The following is a 19,201-nucleotide window of genomic DNA, read 5'->3' on the forward strand; positions in this document are numbered from 1 at the left end:
ACAGCCCACCCCAGATAAGTGCTCCAGGGGCTCTCGGGCCACACGAGCGCTCCGGGCCCTTTGCCGGTCCCCAGCGCCGGGAACCCCGACTCCCCCGGGACTGTGTCCAGCCAGGCCCGGCCCTCACCATCCGCACTCTCCGGGGAGCTCGGAGCCCTTCCGCCCCGGGTCCGCGGCGACGCTGGCGGCCGCAGCTGCGGCGGGAGGCAGGGCAGGAGGCACGGCGGCAGCGACCGCGGCGGCACGGGGGTGGCAGCGCTGGTACTCACTGCGCAGCAGGATGGGGCCGCTGTCCTCGACACTGAACCCCAGGTGCGGGTGTCGCCCACGGGGCGCCCGCAGCCGGCGCACATGAACACCATGGGCGTGGGGGCCGCGTCCGCCCGCCGCTCCTGCTGCTGCTGGGCCCGGTCGGCGCCCGGCTGCAGCAGCGACAGCGAGCGCTCCAGCTCCGGGCACAGCGCCATCGCGTCCCGGCCGCCCGCCCGCCGACCGGCCGGCAGAGAGCCCGACAGCGCCTTGGAATCGCCCGCCGAGAAGGCGGCAGTGACGGCGCACACCGCCCCGGGACCGCCCCGGGACCGCCCCGGAACTGCTCCCGTTTTTTCTTCCTCTTTTTTTTTTTTTTTTTTTTTTTTTTTTCCCCTCTTCCTTCTGTCAAACAAAGAGGAAAGATGTCTCGAATACACCTGCAGCAGAGCCTTGGTTCGGCCGCGGCTATAGGGTCCAAACCCTATATAAACCCTATATAAACGTTACTTCCGCCCGTTGTAGCCGCCATCTTGGTTGTGGTGAAGACACATCCGGTAGAGCCGCCATCTTTTTTGTGGCACCCCCGAAGGCCCCGGGTAGCTGGTTACTCAGGCGCCTCACCAAAATGGCTGCCGCAACCGCACCGCGGCGCGGCACAGCGGGCACACAGCTCCCTCGCGCCGGGAAGCGACGCTGAAAATTGTTCCTGAGCGGCGCCGTTTTCGGGGTCGGGCGCAGGCAGTTGGGTCGACGCCCATGGGTGGTCCTTGTGTTTTCCCGCCTTTTTTGGCCGCCGTCTTTGGAAGGTCGAAGGCGGCTCGACGAGCCGCCATCTTGAGCGGGGCATTAGGTGGCTGCCCATACTTCCGGCTGCCATCTTGTTTGTGGCTGAAACCATTTCCTGTTGGGCCGCCATCTTTGTTGTGGCACGGCCGAAGGCACCCCGGTTTTAAAGGGGGGTGCCTGACAAAATCGAGAAAGGAGAAATCAGAAAGGAAAAAATTAGAAAGGAAAACATTAAAAAGGAGAAAAATTAAAAAGAGAAAAATAAAAAATAAAAAATTAAAAAGGAAAAAATTATAGTGGAAAAAATTATAGAGGAAAAAATGACAAAGGAAAAAATGACAAAGGAAAAATTACTAAGGAAACATTAAAAAATACAAAACAACCGCAAACATAAAAATAAAACATAAATCTAAATAAAAATTTAAAAGGTATTGAAAATAAAATAAAAAGTGAAATCATAACTATAAAATATAAAAGTAAACTAAAAATCGAAAAATTAAAAATTTGAGGAAACATTAAAATATTTTTTAAAAGTCAAAATAAAAAAACATGAAAATCTAAAACACAATAAAATAAAATAGCATGAAAAAATACAACAATAACAACAACAAAGGAATTCAATAAATGCAGCTCTCCCCTCCTTCCACTGCCTAACACAGCTCCAGGAGTGTTCTTGACTGTGATGCAGGGATAGGGAAAACAAACCCAGTGCCTCCCACAAATTCAGGTTTTCTAGACAACCCCCAGTTTTACTGGGAAACCAATTCTAGCCAAGCCAGCAACTCCCCTGGGATGAACATCTGCAGTACCGCGCTGTGTCCACAGGGCGGCAGCACTGGGACGGGCACGGGGCAGAGCTGCAGCACCGCGCTGTGTCCACAAGGCGGCAGCACTGGGACGGGCCCGGGGCAGAGCTGCAGTACCGCGCTGTGTCCACAGCAGACAGGGACCCCCGAAGAGAACGTGCACAGAAACCCCCTAAAAGAAACGCCCCGAAAGACACCCGGCCGCCGCTTAAAAGAGAACCCCTGCCACCAAGCAAATTCAAACCAAAAAACCCCCTCTGTTTTAAGCTCTATTCCATTATTTCTTTACATTTATTATTTTAATATTGATAATTACCATGTCTTTTTTCTAGTCATATCTATGGATGTAATATATAGACTACTGTATATAATATAAGTAATGAGAAATATTATAGATTGCATTTACTTACGATATTATTTTTCATATTTATATTTGTTTTATTATATATATTCATATTTTTGTACTTAGTTTTTAAAATTCGTGTTTATTGCTGTATGTTTTAAACTCTATTAATTCAGTAACCTAAACACGACAGCACCCCAATTAAGCAGAATTACATTAGCCTGGTTTTCTAAGGGAGAAAGTGGTTTTAAATTAAAATAATATTGGTATAATTTCTCTTTCTCTGTTCTTTTGTGGGGTTGGTGGATTTTTTTTTTTTTTTTATGTTGTTTGTTTTGTTTTGGATTTCTTTGTTACTAAACAATGAGAGTTACAAGATCAAGTCTACTTTGTTTTCTCGCTACCTGTGAAATACACCTCGACTTCAAGGTAATGTTCCTGATCCTGTAAATGGCTACAATGAGAATTGTTCGGGGGAAAAAGGAAAAAGAAAAAAGAAGGCCCCTTGGTCTTTAGAGCTTTCTCTGTTCAGGATTTCTAATTTAGCAGAAAATACAGAGATTTCTCTAGCTGCACTCTCAATTCTATCCGGACGTGGACTGGACATGGATTTCATTTGTCACCTCCTCTGTTCCCACCAGCCAAACTTCTACATACTTGGGCTATAAAAAAGTAGATAAAAGAGTAGAGAGAGAGGAAAAAACCAAACCAAACCAAACCAAACCAAACCAAACCAGACCAAACCAAACCAAACCAAAACACACCAACACAAAGAAAACATGAAGAAAAAAAAAAAGTTTTCAAATAAAATTTCAAGTAAAACACAGAAAAAAATAAAATTAAAAAGTTAAAAAGGAAAAATTAGAAAGAAAGAAAATAAAAAGCAAAAATTAAAAGGAAAAAAATAAAAAGGAAAAAAGTAAAAAGGAAAAAAATAAAAAGGAAAAAATAAAAAGGAAAAAATAAAAAGAAAAAAATTAAAAAGGAAAAAATTAAAAAGGAAAAAAATAAAAAGGAAAAAATTAAAAAGGAAAAAATTAAAAAGGAAAAAAATAAAAAGGAAAAAATTAAAAAGGAAAAAGTTAAAGAGAGAAAAAAAGAGGAAAAAATAAAAAGGAAAAAAATAAAAAGGAAAAAAGTAAAAAGGAAAAAATAAAATAGGAAAATTACAAAGGAAAAATTACAAAGGAAAAATTACAAAGGAAAAATTAAAATAGAAAATTTCTTAAAAGAAAAAATTTAAAAATACAAAAAGACATCACTTATTAAAAAAAAACCCTACATAAAAAATTCAAAGTAATTAAAAATAAAGAAAAAAGTATAATCAACTTTACAAAGAGATTCATTATGGCAATTCAACACTTAGCAAGTTTCCCTGGAAATTTACAGACTTGTGGGCATATGGTGCTGAACAATGCCTGATTTACCAACATGAAATTGGTACATTTCCTTGGCAATGTGCCCTGAGCAGTACAAAAATTCCAATCAGCATGGAAAATATGAAAAAAAAAAAATTCTTTACTAAAATGAGAGAGAGGAAAACCAGCAAATCCAAGGAACAAAGAACATCTAAATCCCAGCTTGCCTGGAAAACAAGCTCAGGAATTTCTAACAAGGAAAACTTTTGCAGCTTTGGAGGAATTTGGTGCAAGTTCATGGAATGATGATTTCAAATCTGCTTCCCCTGCTCTGATTTTAAAGGGAAGCGGCATTAAACACGTCAAGTTACTCCTGTCCAAGAAGGATCCCTATTTTGTGTGAGTAACAATCCCAAGAAACTCCAGTCTTACTTGTATTTGACATCTCAAAGTCTCAGCAGAGTTGGGAAGTTTCAATGAAACAAAAGAGCCACAATGCCTGGAACAACAAAATTCTACTTGGCCAAAATCAGGACATTTATTTACAAATCCAGGGAGGAGGAGGAGGAGGATAACACCAGGAACACACTCCAGCTGAAAGTCACCGTTTATTGGAAAAGGCAGGAAATAAAATGGACACTCTCTGGTTCTGCTCCAGCAATTCTCCGGGAGTCGGAGATAAAAGTGGGAACCTCAGACCAGGACAGGGCGTTCCAGGGGCTCTGCCTCGCAGGGGCTCTCTCCTCTTTTGCCAGCTGCCTGCAAGAGGAAAAACAACGGGAGTCAAGTGTCAAACCTGGGCAGGATGTCCTCGGTTGAGGCAGATGGAACAGGCCCCCCCACAGAGTGAGTCCAGGCCGGGTGCCGGGGAGCTCCGGCAATCGGGGGCCGCCCGTGGCACCAAAGGGCTGGAAAAGCAGCCCCGGCTGCCCGGGTTTGGTGCCGGCACACGGCAAGGTCTGGCCACAGGGGCAGCACTCAGTGCTGGGACCGCAGGAGAACGGCCCAAAGCCGGGTCCAACATCCAGCAGTGCAGGCAGCACACCCCGGGAGAAACTCAGGGGGGAGAAGCCCCCCGGATGCTCCCTGCACACTCCACGTTCCCGGCCTTTGGCAGCTGTGCCAGGGCCTCCCTCAGAACACCGACCTCACCGTGCAGCTCCTGCTAAATAGGAGAACCTGGGGAAACCACGCAGAAATCCAGGCATTTCCAGTTCTTGAGAGCCAAAGCGGCAGCAAAATGCGTGCAAACTTCGTGCTGCCGCACGAAGGGAAAACAAACCCAGTGCCTCCCACAAATTCAGGTTTATTAAAATAATCCCGGTATATTTTCTCTTTCTTTGTTCTCTTAGGCAGTGGGGTTTGGGGCTTTTTAGTGGTTTTTATGGTTGTTTTGTTTTCAGACCCTGAGTCTGAAGGTACTGGTTCTGCTCAGAACAGTTCATTTCCAAAAAGCAGTGAAACTAGGAAAGGTGCTTCCAAGAAAAACGTGGCCTAGGAGACACATGCAGCTGGGTTCCACAGTCCCAGTCCCCCTCCCAAAGGCTCAAGATATTTCTGTACTTGCAGCACAGGACTAGGAATCGGGGTGAACGCAAACTGGTTTGCTGGCTTTTCTTCTGCCAGAGATACAGAGCGGAGCTTTCCTGTTCCTCGGTTTCTTTTGTGTGGTAGCAGGGGTAATTGCAAGTGCTAAGAAAGTGATCAAAAATATCCATAAGCCTTCTTATAGTGATTAAAAATATCCATAAGCCTTACCATAAGGTAAACTCAAGACAATTGCTGCTGCCTCTATTTATCTGTCTTTTGAGTTGCTCACAAGGTGATCCTTCGCAAATGCTGGCGCTGACAAATCCAGCAGATAGATACAGCAGCCCCAGAAGTATGTGTGGGCATTTGTGAGGAGTGATGTGGGCACTTGCCCCCCAGATTCTCATCCGCATGGGAAATAGATGGTTTGACAGGAACAGATCCTGTCTCAGCTTGGCCAGTCCCAGCTGTCTCTTACTAAAGAGTCACAGAGACCAGGAATGCTCAGGCAAGAGGTAATTCCTCAGATTTGCTGGATGTAAATTTGGGAGAAACATGGTAACTCATAGCTTGTACTGCTGGAACTCCCTCAAGATCCAAACCACAGGCTCTGTTCTCCTGTGTGCTGCTACCAGTGGGGCAGAGTGGGGAAATTCATTCTGAGTTTTTGGAGAAAACTTCAAATCTCACAGTAAGTAAGTAAGTAAGTGCTAGGTAGTGTTAGGTAACAAAAAAACCACAAACAAATCCCAAACCCAAAGAAAGGGCTCAAACCTGATCTCAGCAATTCTTTCCATTCGATTCTCTCCTCGCTTCTTTCATCCTGTGAAAGCTCACCCGGCTCTAACATTCTCTGTCCACACAGTAACTCTTTCCAGCCTTGGTCAGTGTCAGAGCCACACACTCAGCTTTGGCTGGACAACCTTCAGCTTCCACAGTCCACTTCCTCAGACTGTTTGCTCCCAACTCTTCCTACCTGCAGTCACAAGATTTTAGTAGAGCAAAACATCAACCTGATTTACCATGATTCATTTATGATTACTATTTCAAGATAAAGTTACAGCAAAAGCATTAAGTCCATTTCCACAGGAGGCAGAAGAAACATGGCTAAAAGTTAAATGAAGATCTGGAGAAGTGAATCAGAACGAACTAGAAACAACTGATCCAATTTCTGAGACAGCCAGAGGAACCTAATGCTGTGCTTGATAAACAGAAAATGCTAACTACCAAGAAAACTGAAGGAAAAGTGGCTAAAAGTCTTGCAGAGCACGACGACAGCAATTACAGGAAGCAGTCCAGTACATGTTACAATGCACTGAATTGCTCTGAGTGGAATAAGCTGTTCTGCAGAAACCATTGAAGCATATTAAGACTTCTCAGAGGTGATTTCAACAAAGAATGATGTAAGGTTAAAACTCACCCTGTGCGGCACCTCTTGCAAGACAGCTGGGCTTTCAAGAGTAAGCGGCTCCTCGTGAATGCGAGCTTGCTTTTCCAGGGTTCCTGGCCTACAGCTGAGATGCCACAGGTTACATCAGGTTACAGAGCACTTCCCACTCTGAAGCCAAAAATCCAAACACAGCACTCCTTTAGAACCCTGAGAGACAGCCGTGGATTCTGGGGATACGGGATACAGTGGAAAATGGCACCAAGACACCAAGAACAGTGCAGTGCTGGCAGGCAGAAGCAGCATCCCTTTGCCAGAAAATGCCATTCTGCAGCCAAGTTAGTGCATGAGAGAATTTTACTGCCATGCAATAAAAAAAGTACTCTAGCAGTGGAATGAAGAAAAAAATCTCCAAACCCTGTCCAGAGTACCAAGGGGAATATCCACAGCAATACAGCAAAATAAATGGGAACTTCAGAAAAAAAAAAGAGACATTAAAACCAGTCCAGATGAACAACCACTGTCTATTAGGACAATGCCTGCACAAAAGGACTCTGGTGCGGAGCCTTAATTGAGGATACAGTTTTTAATAACCCCTTTGAAGTGCTATAAACCAACTAAACCCGAGCACACTTTCATTTTCCAGACAGATTTTAAGACAGCTGAGTGAGAGTCTCAAGCACGTACTCAGTTGTCAGAGTTGCCTTTGCCCATCTTAGCAAGGACAGAGCAGATGTGGCCAGCACAGGGCAGAGCCACCCCAAGTCCTGCCCGAGCCCCTCTGGCCACACTCCCTGCTGATCATGCGGACCCCTAACAGGCTCCAGCCAGGCCTCTTTGGTGCTTGGTTTGTGAACTCTTCCAATCAAATGCGAAGGAACCCTCCAGTGCCCTGGACCTGGTGATATTTTCTGGGCTGGAATGCAACTTCCCACACAAAAGGCAGGCCAGGTTGGTTTGTTTTGGTTCTTTTTCTAGGATGTGCCTTACACAGGTGATGTTCCCTACAGCTGAGCACTGGGATGCCAACAGCACCAATACAGAAAACCACCGTGGGACAGAGCAGCAGAAGACGCTCCCTCCAGCCTTGCCAGAGATGTAACAGGAGCACCCTCAGTGCCATGCCTGGTGAGTGCAGTGGAGCTGGCAGGCTGACCCATAAACATTCTGCACTTACCTTTCAACAGAGTCAGTACGGACACAGAACAAATCCCTCTTGCAGTCGAGATGCCTTGAGGCGTGCATGTATCTGCTGCCAAGGGTCCTGGAGCAGCCAGAGCAGAGTAGGGTTTCTACCATGCTGCAAGCAAGGAATAACATTTATTCAGAAGAAAATAAAAGGAGGCACCTCTCCCCATCCCTTTTCTTAAAAATAAAAAAAAAATTTTAAATCATGCATTAGAACTTTTTTAACCTTTCATTCATGCTTTACACAGTGTAAATGATGAGCACTCATCTTTTAGCCTGAATTTGCATCAGCTCCTCAGGCTGGCTAACCTCAGCAAGACCAAGACCATCAGAATCGCTGAATTGTGGAAGGGGCCTTCAAGCTCACCCCATTCCACCCCCGGCCCTGGGCAGGGACAGCTTCCACTATCCCAGGGCGTTCCAAGCCCCGTCCAACCTGGCCTTGGGCACTTCCAGGGACACAGGGGCAGCCACAGCTTCTCTGGGGAACCTGTACCACGGCCTCACCGCCCTCGCAGGGAAAAATTTCTTCCCGACATTTAATCTAAAGCTGCCTCCCTTGTCCATCACTACATGTCCTTGTGAGAAATCCCTCTCCCTTAGGCCATACGCGGCTTGTACAGCCCACCCCAGATAAGTGCTCCAGGGGCTCTCGGGCCACACGAGCGCTCCGGGCCCTTTGCCGGTCCCCAGCGCCGGGAACCCCGACTCCCCCGGGACTGTGTCCAGCCAGGCCCGGCCCTCACCATCCGCACTCTCCGGGGAGCTCGGAGCCCTTCCGCCCCGGGTCCGCGGCGACGCTGGCGGCCGCAGCTGCGGCGGGAGGCAGGGCAGGAGGCACGGCGGCAGCGACCGCGGCGGCACGGGGGTGGCAGCGCTGGTACTCACTGCGCAGCAGGATGGGGCCGCTGTCCTCGACACTGAACCCCAGGTGCGGGTGTCGCCCACGGGGCGCCCGCAGCCGGCGCACATGAACACCATGGGCGTGGGGGCCGCGTCCGCCCGCCGCTCCTGCTGCTGCTGGGCCCGGTCGGCGCCCGGCTGCAGCAGCGACAGCGAGCGCTCCAGCTCCGGGCACAGCGCCATCGCGTCCCGGCCGCCCGCCCGCCGACCGGCCGGCAGAGAGCCCGACAGCGCCTTGGAATCGCCCGCCGAGAAGGCGGCAGTGACGGCGCACACCGCCCCGGGACCGCCCCGGGACCGCCCCGGAACTGCTCCCGTTTTTTCTTCCTCTTTTTTTTTTTTTTTTTTTTTTTTTTTTCCCCTCTTCCTTCTGTCAAACAAAGAGGAAAGATGTCTCGAATACACCTGCAGCAGAGCCTTGGTTCGGCCGCGGCTATAGGGTCCAAACCCTATATAAACCCTATATAAACGTTACTTCCGCCCGTTGTAGCCGCCATCTTGGTTGTGGTGAAGACACATCCGGTAGAGCCGCCATCTTTTTTGTGGCACCCCCGAAGGCCCCGGGTAGCTGGTTACTCAGGCGCCTCACCAAAATGGCTGCCGCAACCGCACCGCGGCGCGGCACAGCGGGCACACAGCTCCCTCGCGCCGGGAAGCGACGCTGAAAATTGTTCCTGAGCGGCGCCGTTTTCGGGGTCGGGCGCAGGCAGTTGGGTCGACGCCCATGGGTGGTCCTTGTGTTTTCCCGCCTTTTTTGGCCGCCGTCTTTGGAAGGTCGAAGGCGGCTCGACGAGCCGCCATCTTGAGCGGGGCATTAGGTGGCTGCCCATACTTCCGGCTGCCATCTTGTTTGTGGCTGAAACCATTTCCTGTTGGGCCGCCATCTTTGTTGTGGCACGGCCGAAGGCACCCCGGTTTTAAAGGGGGGTGCCTGACAAAATCGAGAAAGGAGAAATCAGAAAGGAAAAAATTAGAAAGGAAAACATTAAAAAGGAGAAAAATTAAAAAGAGAAAAATAAAAAATAAAAAATTAAAAAGGAAAAAATTATAGTGGAAAAAATTATAGAGGAAAAAATGACAAAGGAAAAAATGACAAAGGAAAAATTACTAAGGAAACATTAAAAAATACAAAACAACCGCAAACATAAAAATAAAACATAAATCTAAATAAAAATTTAAAAGGTATTGAAAATAAAATAAAAAGTGAAATCATAACTATAAAATATAAAAGTAAACTAAAAATCGAAAAATTAAAAATTTGAGGAAACATTAAAATATTTTTTAAAAGTCAAAATAAAAAAACATGAAAATCTAAAACACAATAAAATAAAATAGCATGAAAAAATACAACAATAACAACAACAAAGGAATTCAATAAATGCAGCTCTCCCCTCCTTCCACTGCCTAACACAGCTCCAGGAGTGTTCTTGACTGTGATGCAGGGATAGGGAAAACAAACCCAGTGCCTCCCACAAATTCAGGTTTTCTAGACAACCCCCAGTTTTACTGGGAAACCAATTCTAGCCAAGCCAGCAACTCCCCTGGGATGAACATCTGCAGTACCGCGCTGTGTCCACAGGGCGGCAGCACTGGGACGGGCACGGGGCAGAGCTGCAGCACCGCGCTGTGTCCACAAGGCGGCAGCACTGGGACGGGCCCGGGGCAGAGCTGCAGTACCGCGCTGTGTCCACAGCAGACAGGGACCCCCGAAGAGAACGTGCACAGAAACCCCCTAAAAGAAACGCCCCGAAAGACACCCGGCCGCCGCTTAAAAGAGAACCCCTGCCACCAAGCAAATTCAAACCAAAAAACCCCCTCTGTTTTAAGCTCTATTCCATTATTTCTTTACATTTATTATTTTAATATTGATAATTACCATGTCTTTTTTCTAGTCATATCTATGGATGTAATATATAGACTACTGTATATAATATAAGTAATGAGAAATATTATAGATTGCATTTACTTACGATATTATTTTTCATATTTATATTTGTTTTATTATATATATTCATATTTTTGTACTTAGTTTTTAAAATTCGTGTTTATTGCTGTATGTTTTAAACTCTATTAATTCAGTAACCTAAACACGACAGCACCCCAATTAAGCAGAATTACATTAGCCTGGTTTTCTAAGGGAGAAAGTGGTTTTAAATTAAAATAATATTGGTATAATTTCTCTTTCTCTGTTCTTTTGTGGGGTTGGTGGATTTTTTTTTTTTTTTTATGTTGTTTGTTTTGTTTTGGATTTCTTTGTTACTAAACAATGAGAGTTACAAGATCAAGTCTACTTTGTTTTCTCGCTACCTGTGAAATACACCTCGACTTCAAGGTAATGTTCCTGATCCTGTAAATGGCTACAATGAGAATTGTTCGGGGGAAAAAGGAAAAAGAAAAAAGAAGGCCCCTTGGTCTTTAGAGCTTTCTCTGTTCAGGATTTCTAATTTAGCAGAAAATACAGAGATTTCTCTAGCTGCACTCTCAATTCTATCCGGACGTGGACTGGACATGGATTTCATTTGTCACCTCCTCTGTTCCCACCAGCCAAACTTCTACATACTTGGGCTATAAAAAAGTAGATAAAAGAGTAGAGAGAGAGGAAAAAACCAAACCAAACCAAACCAAACCAAACCAAACCAGACCAAACCAAACCAAACCAAAACACACCAACACAAAGAAAACATGAAGAAAAAAAAAAAGTTTTCAAATAAAATTTCAAGTAAAACACAGAAAAAAATAAAATTAAAAAGTTAAAAAGGAAAAATTAGAAAGAAAGAAAATAAAAAGCAAAAATTAAAAGGAAAAAAATAAAAAGGAAAAAAGTAAAAAGGAAAAAAATAAAAAGGAAAAAATAAAAAGGAAAAAATAAAAAGAAAAAAATTAAAAAGGAAAAAATTAAAAAGGAAAAAAATAAAAAGGAAAAAATTAAAAAGGAAAAAATTAAAAAGGAAAAAAATAAAAAGGAAAAAATTAAAAAGGAAAAAGTTAAAGAGAGAAAAAAAGAGGAAAAAATAAAAAGGAAAAAAATAAAAAGGAAAAAATAAAAAGGAAAAAAGTAAAAAGGAAAAAATAAAATAGGAAAATTACAAAGGAAAAATTACAAAGGAAAAATTACAAAGGAAAAATTAAAATAGAAAATTTCTTAAAAGAAAAAATTTAAAAATACAAAAAGACATCACTTATTAAAAAAAAACCCTACATAAAAAATTCAAAGTAATTAAAAATAAAGAAAAAAGTATAATCAACTTTACAAAGAGATTCATTATGGCAATTCAACACTTAGCAAGTTTCCCTGGAAATTTACAGACTTGTGGGCATATGGTGCTGAACAATGCCTGATTTACCAACATGAAATTGGTACATTTCCTTGGCAATGTGCCCTGAGCAGTACAAAAATTCCAATCAGCATGGAAAATATGAAAAAAAAAAAATTCTTTACTAAAATGAGAGAGAGGAAAACCAGCAAATCCAAGGAACAAAGAACATCTAAATCCCAGCTTGCCTGGAAAACAAGCTCAGGAATTTCTAACAAGGAAAACTTTTGCAGCTTTGGAGGAATTTGGTGCAAGTTCATGGAATGATGATTTCAAATCTGCTTCCCCTGCTCTGATTTTAAAGGGAAGCGGCATTAAACACGTCAAGTTACTCCTGTCCAAGAAGGATCCCTATTTTGTGTGAGTAACAATCCCAAGAAACTCCAGTCTTACTTGTATTTGACATCTCAAAGTCTCAGCAGAGTTGGGAAGTTTCAATGAAACAAAAGAGCCACAATGCCTGGAACAACAAAATTCTACTTGGCCAAAATCAGGACATTTATTTACAAATCCAGGGAGGAGGAGGAGGAGGATAACACCAGGAACACACTCCAGCTGAAAGTCACCGTTTATTGGAAAAGGCAGGAAATAAAATGGACACTCTCTGGTTCTGCTCCAGCAATTCTCCGGGAGTCGGAGATAAAAGTGGGAACCTCAGACCAGGACAGGGCATTCCAGGGGCTCTGCCTCGCAGGAGCTCTCTCCTCTTTTGCCAGCTGCCTGCAAGAGGAAAAACAACGGGAGTCAAGTGTCAAACCTGGGCAGGATGTCCTCGGTTGAGGCAGATGGAACAGGCCCCCCCACAGAGTGAGTCCAGGCCGGGTGCCGGGGAGCTCCGGCAATCGGGGGCCGCCCGTGGCACCAAAGGGCTGGAAAAGCAGCCCCGGCTGCCCGGGTTTGGTGCCGGCACACGGCAAGGTCTGGCCACAGGGGCAGCACTCAGTGCTGGGACCGCAGGAGAACGGCCCAAAGCCGGGTCCAACATCCAGCAGTGCAGGCAGCACACCCCGGGAGAAACTCAGGGGGGAGAAGCCCCCCGGATGCTCCCTGCACACTCCACGTTCCCGGCCTTTGGCAGCTGTGCCAGGGCCTCCCTCAGAACACCGACCTCACCGTGCAGCTCCTGCTAAATAGGAGAACCTGGGGAAACCACGCAGAAATCCAGGCATTTCCAGTTCTTGAGAGCCAAAGCGGCAGCAAAATGCGTGCAAACTTCGTGCTGCCGCACGAAGGGAAAACAAACCCAGTGCCTCCCACAAATTCAGGTTTATTAAAATAATCCCGGTATATTTTCTCTTTCTTTGTTCTCTTAGGCAGTGGGGTTTGGGGCTTTTTAGTGGTTTTTATGGTTGTTTTGTTTTCAGACCCTGAGTCTGAAGGTACTGGTTCTGCTCAGAACAGTTCATTTCCAAAAAGCAGTGAAACTAGGAAAGGTGCTTCCAAGAAAAACGTGGCCTAGGAGACACATGCAGCTGGGTTCCACAGTCCCAGTCCCCCTCCCAAAGGCTCAAGATATTTCTGTACTTGCAGCACAGGACTAGGAATCGGGGTGAACGCAAACTGGTTTGCTGGCTTTTCTTCTGCCAGAGATACAGAGCGGAGCTTTCCTGTTCCTCGGTTTCTTTTGTGTGGTAGCAGGGGTAATTGCAAGTGCTAAGAAAGTGATCAAAAATATCCATAAGCCTTCTTATAGTGATTAAAAATATCCATAAGCCTTACCATAAGGTAAACTCAAGACAATTGCTGCTGCCTCTATTTATCTGTCTTTTGAGTTGCTCACAAGGTGATCCTTCGCAAATGCTGGCGCTGACAAATCCAGCAGATAGATACAGCAGCCCCAGAAGTATGTGTGGGCATTTGTGAGGAGTGATGTGGGCACTTGCCCCCCAGATTCTCATCCGCATGGGAAATAGATGGTTTGACAGGAACAGATCCTGTCTCAGCTTGGCCAGTCCCAGCTGTCTCTTACTAAAGAGTCACAGAGACCAGGAATGCTCAGGCAAGAGGTAATTCCTCAGATTTGCTGGATGTAAATTTGGGAGAAACATGGTAACTCATAGCTTGTACTGCTGGAACTCCCTCAAGATCCAAACCACAGGCTCTGTTCTCCTGTGTGCTGCTACCAGTGGGGCAGAGTGGGGAAATTCATTCTGAGTTTTTGGAGAAAACTTCAAATCTCACAGTAAGTAAGTAAGTAAGTGCTAGGTAGTGTTAGGTAACAAAAAAACCACAAACAAATCCCAAACCCAAAGAAAGGGCTCAAACCTGATCTCAGCAATTCTTTCCATTCGATTCTCTCCTCGCTTCTTTCATCCTGTGAAAGCTCACCCGGCTCTAACATTCTCTGTCCACACAGTAACTCTTTCCAGCCTTGGTCAGTGTCAGAGCCACACACTCAGCTTTGGCTGGACAACCTTCAGCTTCCACAGTCCACTTCCTCAGACTGTTCGCTCCCAACTCTTCCTACCTGCAGTCACAAGATTTTAGTAGAGCAAAACATCAACCTGATTTACCATGATTCATTTATGATTACTATTTCAAGATAAAGTTACAGCAAAAGCATTAAGTCCATTTCCACAGGAGGCAGAAGAAACATGGCTAAAAGTTAAATGAAGATCTGGAGAAGTGAATCAGAACGAACTAGAAACAACTGATCCAATTTCTGAGACAGCCAGAGGAACCTAATGCTGTGCTTGATAAACAGAAAATGCTAACTACCAAGAAAACTGAAGGAAAAGTGGCTAAAAGTCTTGCAGAGCACGACGACAGCAATTACAGGAAGCAGTCCAGTACATGTTACAATGCACTGAATTGCTCTGAGTGGAATAAGCTGTTCTGCAGAAACCATTGAAGCATATTAAGACTTCTCAGAGGTGATTTCAACAAAGAATGATGTAAGGTTAAAACTCACCCTGTGCGGCACCTCTTGCAAGACAGCTGGGCTTTCAAGAGTAAGCGGCTCCTCGTGAATGCGAGCTTGCTTTTCCAGGGTTCCTGGCCTACAGCTGAGATGCCACAGGTTACATCAGGTTACAGAGCACTTCCCACTCTGAAGCCAAAAATCCAAACACAGCACTCCTTTAGAACCCTGAGAGACAGCCGTGGATTCTGGGGATACGGGATACAGTGGAAAATGGCACCAAGACACCAAGAACAGTGCAGTGCTGGCAGGCAGAAGCAGCATCCCTTTGCCAGAAAATGCCATTCTGCAGCCAAGTTAGTGCATGAGAGAATTTTACTGCCATGCAATAAAAAAAGTACTCTAGCAGTGGAATGAAGAAAAAAATCTCCAAACCCTGTCCAGAGTACCAAGGGGAATATCCACAGCAATACAGCAAAATAAATGGGAACTTCAGAAAAAAAAAAGAGACATTAAAACCAGTCCAGATGAACAACCACTGTCTATTAGGACAATGCCTGCACAAAAGGACTCTGGTGCGGAGCCTTAATTGAGGATACAGTTTTTAATAACCCCTTTGAAGTGCTATAAACCAACTAAACCCGAGCACACTTTCATTTTCCAGACAGATTTTAAGACAGCTGAGTGAGAGTCTCAAGCACGTACTCAGTTGTCAGAGTTGCCTTTGCCCATCTTAGCAAGGACAGAGCAGATGTGGCCAGCACAGGGCAGAGCCACCCCAAGTCCTGCCCGAGCCCCTCTGGCCACACTCCCTGCTGATCATGCGGACCCCTAACAGGCTCCAGCCAGGCCTCTTTGGTGCTTGGTTTGTGAACTCTTCCAATCAAATGCGAAGGAACCCTCCAGTGCCCTGGACCTGGTGATATTTTCTGGGCTGGAATGCAACTTCCCACACAAAAGGCAGGCCAGGTTGGTTTGTTTTGGTTCTTTTTCTAGGATGTGCCTTACACAGGTGATGTTCCCTACAGCTGAGCACTGGGATGCCAACAGCACCAATACAGAAAACCACCGTGGGACAGAGCAGCAGAAGACGCTCCCTCCAGCCTTGCCAGAGATGTAACAGGAGCACCCTCAGTGCCATGCCTGGTGAGTGCAGTGGAGCTGGCAGGCTGACCCATAAACATTCTGCACTTACCTTTCAACAGAGTCAGTACGGACACAGAACAAATCCCTCTTGCAGTCGAGATGCCTTGAGGCGTGCATGTATCTGCTGCCAAGGGTCCTGGAGCAGCCAGAGCAGAGTAGGGTTTCTACCATGCTGCAAGCAAGGAATAACATTTATTCAGAAGAAAATAAAAGGAGGCACCTCTCCCCATCCCTTTTCTTAAAAATAAAAAAAAAATTTTAAATCATGCATTAGAACTTTTTTAACCTTTCATTCATGCTTTACACAGTGTAAATGATGAGCACTCATCTTTTAGCCTGAATTTGCATCAGCTCCTCAGGCTGGCTAACCTCAGCAAGACCAAGACCATCAGAATCGCTGAATTGTGGAAGGGGCCTTCAAGCTCACCCCATTCCACCCCCGGCCCTGGGCAGGGACAGCTTCCACTATCCCAGGGTGTTCCAAGCCCCGTCCAACCTGGCCTTGGGCACTTCCAGGGACACAGGGGCAGCCACAGCTTCTCTGGGGAACCTGTACCACGGCCTCACCGCCCTCGCAGGGAAAAATTTCTTCCCGACATTTAATCTAAAGCTGCCTCCCTTGTCCATCACTACATGTCCTTGTGAGAAATCCCTCTCCCTTAGGCCATACGCGGCTTGTACAGCCCACCCCAGATAAGTGCTCCAGGGGCTCTCGGGCCACACGAGCGCTCCGGGCCCTTTGCCGGTCCCCAGCGCCGGGAACCCCGACTCCCCCGGGACTGTGTCCAGCCAGGCCCGGCCCTCACCATCCGCACTCTCCGGGGAGCTCGGAGCCCTTCCGCCCCGGGTCCGCGGCGACGCTGGCGGCCGCAGCTGCGGCGGGAGGCAGGGCAGGAGGCACGGCGGCAGCGACCGCGGCGGCACGGGGGTGGCAGCGCTGGTACTCACTGCGCAGCAGGATGGGGCCGCTGTCCTCGACACTGAACCCCAGGTGCGGGTGTCGCCCACGGGGCGCCCGCAGCCGGCGCACATGAACACCATGGGCGTGGGGGCCGCGTCCGCCCGCCGCTCCTGCTGCTGCTGGGCCCGGTCGGCGCCCGGCTGCAGCAGCGACAGCGAGCGCTCCAGCTCCGGGCACAGCGCCATCGCGTCCCGGCCGCCCGCCCGCCGACCGGCCGGCAGAGAGCCCGACAGCGCCTTGGAATCGCCCGCCGAGAAGGCGGCAGTGACGGCGCACACCGCCCCGGGACCGCCCCGGGACCGCCCCGGAACTGCTCCCGTTTTTTCTTCCTCTTTTTTTTTTTTTTTTTTTTTTTTTTTTCCCCTCTTCCTTCTGTCAAACAAAGAGGAAAGATGTCTCGAATACACCTGCAGCAGAGCCTTGGTTCGGCCGCGGCTATAGGGTCCAAACCCTATATAAACCCTATATAAACGTTACTTCCGCCCGTTGTAGCCGCCATCTTGGTTGTGGTGAAGACACATCCGGTAGAGCCGCCATCTTTTTTGTGGCACCCCCGAAGGCCCCGGGTAGCTGGTTACTCAGGCGCCTCACCAAAATGGCTGCCGCAACCGCACCGCGGCGCGGCACAGCGGGCACACAGCTCCCTCGCGCCGGGAAGCGACGCTGAAAATTGTTCCTGAGCGGCGCCGTTTTCGGGGTCGGGCGCAGGCAGTTGGGTCGACGCCCATGGGTGGTCCTTGTGTTTTCCCGCCTTTTTTGGCCGCCGTCTTTGGAAGGTCGAAGGCGGCTCGACGAGCCGCCATCTTGAGCGGGGCATTAGGTGGCTGCCCATACTTCCGGCTGCCATCTTGTTTGTGGCTGAAACCATTTCCTGTTGGGCCGCCATCTTTGTTGTGGCACGGCCGAAGGCACCCCGGTTTTAAAGGGGGGTGCCTGACAAAATCGAGAAAGGAGAAATCAGAAAGGAAAAAATTAGAAAGGAAAACATTAAAAAGGAGAAAAATTAAAAAGAGAAAAATAAAAAATAAAAAATTAAAAAGGAAAAAATTATAGTGGAAAAAATTATAGAGGAAAAAATGACAAAGGAAAAAATGACAAAGGAAAAATTACTAAGGAAACATTAAAAAATACAAAACAACCGCAAACATAAAAATAAAACATAAATCTAAATAAAAATTTAAAAGGTATTGAAAATAAAATAAAAAGTGAAATCATAACTATAAAATATAAAAGTAAACTAAAAATCGAAAAATTAAAAATTTGAGGAAACATTAAAATATTTTTTAAAAGTCAAAATAAAAAAACATGAAAATCTAAAACACAATAAAATAAAATAGCATGAAAAAATACAACAATAACAACAACAAAGGAATTCAATAAATGCAGCTCTCCCCTCCTTCCACTGCCTAACACAGCTCCAGGAGTGTTCTTGACTGTGATGCAGGGATAGGGAAAACAAACCCAGTGCCTCCCACAAATTCAGGTTTTCTAGACAACCCCCAGTTTTACTGGGAAACCAATTCTAGCCAAGCCAGCAACTCCCCTGGGATGAACATCTGCAGTACCGCGCTGTGTCCACAGGGCGGCAGCACTGGGACGGGCACGGGGCAGAGCTGCAGCACCGCGCTGTGTCCACAAGGCGGCAGCACTGGGACGGGCCCGGGGCAGAGCTGCAGTACCGCGCTGTGTCCACAGCAGACAGGGACCCCCGAAGAGAACGTGCACAGAAACCCCCTAAAAGAAACGCCCCGAAAGACACCCGGCCGCCGCTTAAAAGAGAACCCCTGCCACCAAGCAAATTCAAACCAAAAAACCCCCTCTGTTTTAAGCTCTATTCCATTATTTCTTTACATTTATTATTTTAATATTGATAATTACCATGTCTTTTTTCTAGTCATATCTATGGATGTAATATATAGACTACTGTATATAATATAAGTAATGAGAAATATTATAGATTGCATTTACTTACGATATTATTTTTCATATTTATATTTGTTTTATTATATATATTCATATTTTTGTACTTAGTTTTTAAAATTCGTGTTTATTGCTGTATGTTTTAAACTCTATTAATTCAGTAACCTAAACACGACAGCACCCCAATTAAGCAGAATTACATTAGCCTGGTTTTCTAAGGGAGAAAGTGGTTTTAAATTAAAATAATATTGGTATAATTTCTCTTTCTCTGTTCTTTTGTGGGGTTGGTGGATTTTTTTTTTTTTTTTATGTTGTTTGTTTTGTTTTGGATTTCTTTGTTACTAAACAATGAGAGTTACAAGATCAAGTCTACTTTGTTTTCTCGCTACCTGTGAAATACACCTCGACTTCAAGGTAATGTTCCTGATCCTGTAAATGGCTACAATG

The 19,201-nt window shown here is 46.0% G+C and overlaps 1 long non-coding RNA gene across 1 annotated transcript; it reads right to left on the bottom strand.

The window, feature by feature from the left end:
- Positions 1 to 4,059: 4,059 nt before the first annotated feature.
- Positions 4,060 to 6,625, bottom strand: LOC134546404 (uncharacterized). The gene is made up of 3 exons (XR_010079152.1): positions 6,496 to 6,625; positions 5,850 to 6,051; positions 4,060 to 4,304 (listed from the first exon to the last, which is right to left on the bottom strand). It is a non-coding gene; the product is annotated as an uncharacterized LOC134546404 (long non-coding RNA).
- Positions 6,626 to 19,201: the final 12,576 nt, after the last annotated feature.

Source organism: Prinia subflava, unplaced genomic scaffold (genome assembly GCF_021018805.1).
Source record: "Prinia subflava isolate CZ2003 ecotype Zambia unplaced genomic scaffold, Cam_Psub_1.2 scaffold_71_NEW, whole genome shotgun sequence".
NCBI lineage: Eukaryota > Metazoa > Chordata > Aves > Passeriformes > Cisticolidae > Prinia > Prinia subflava.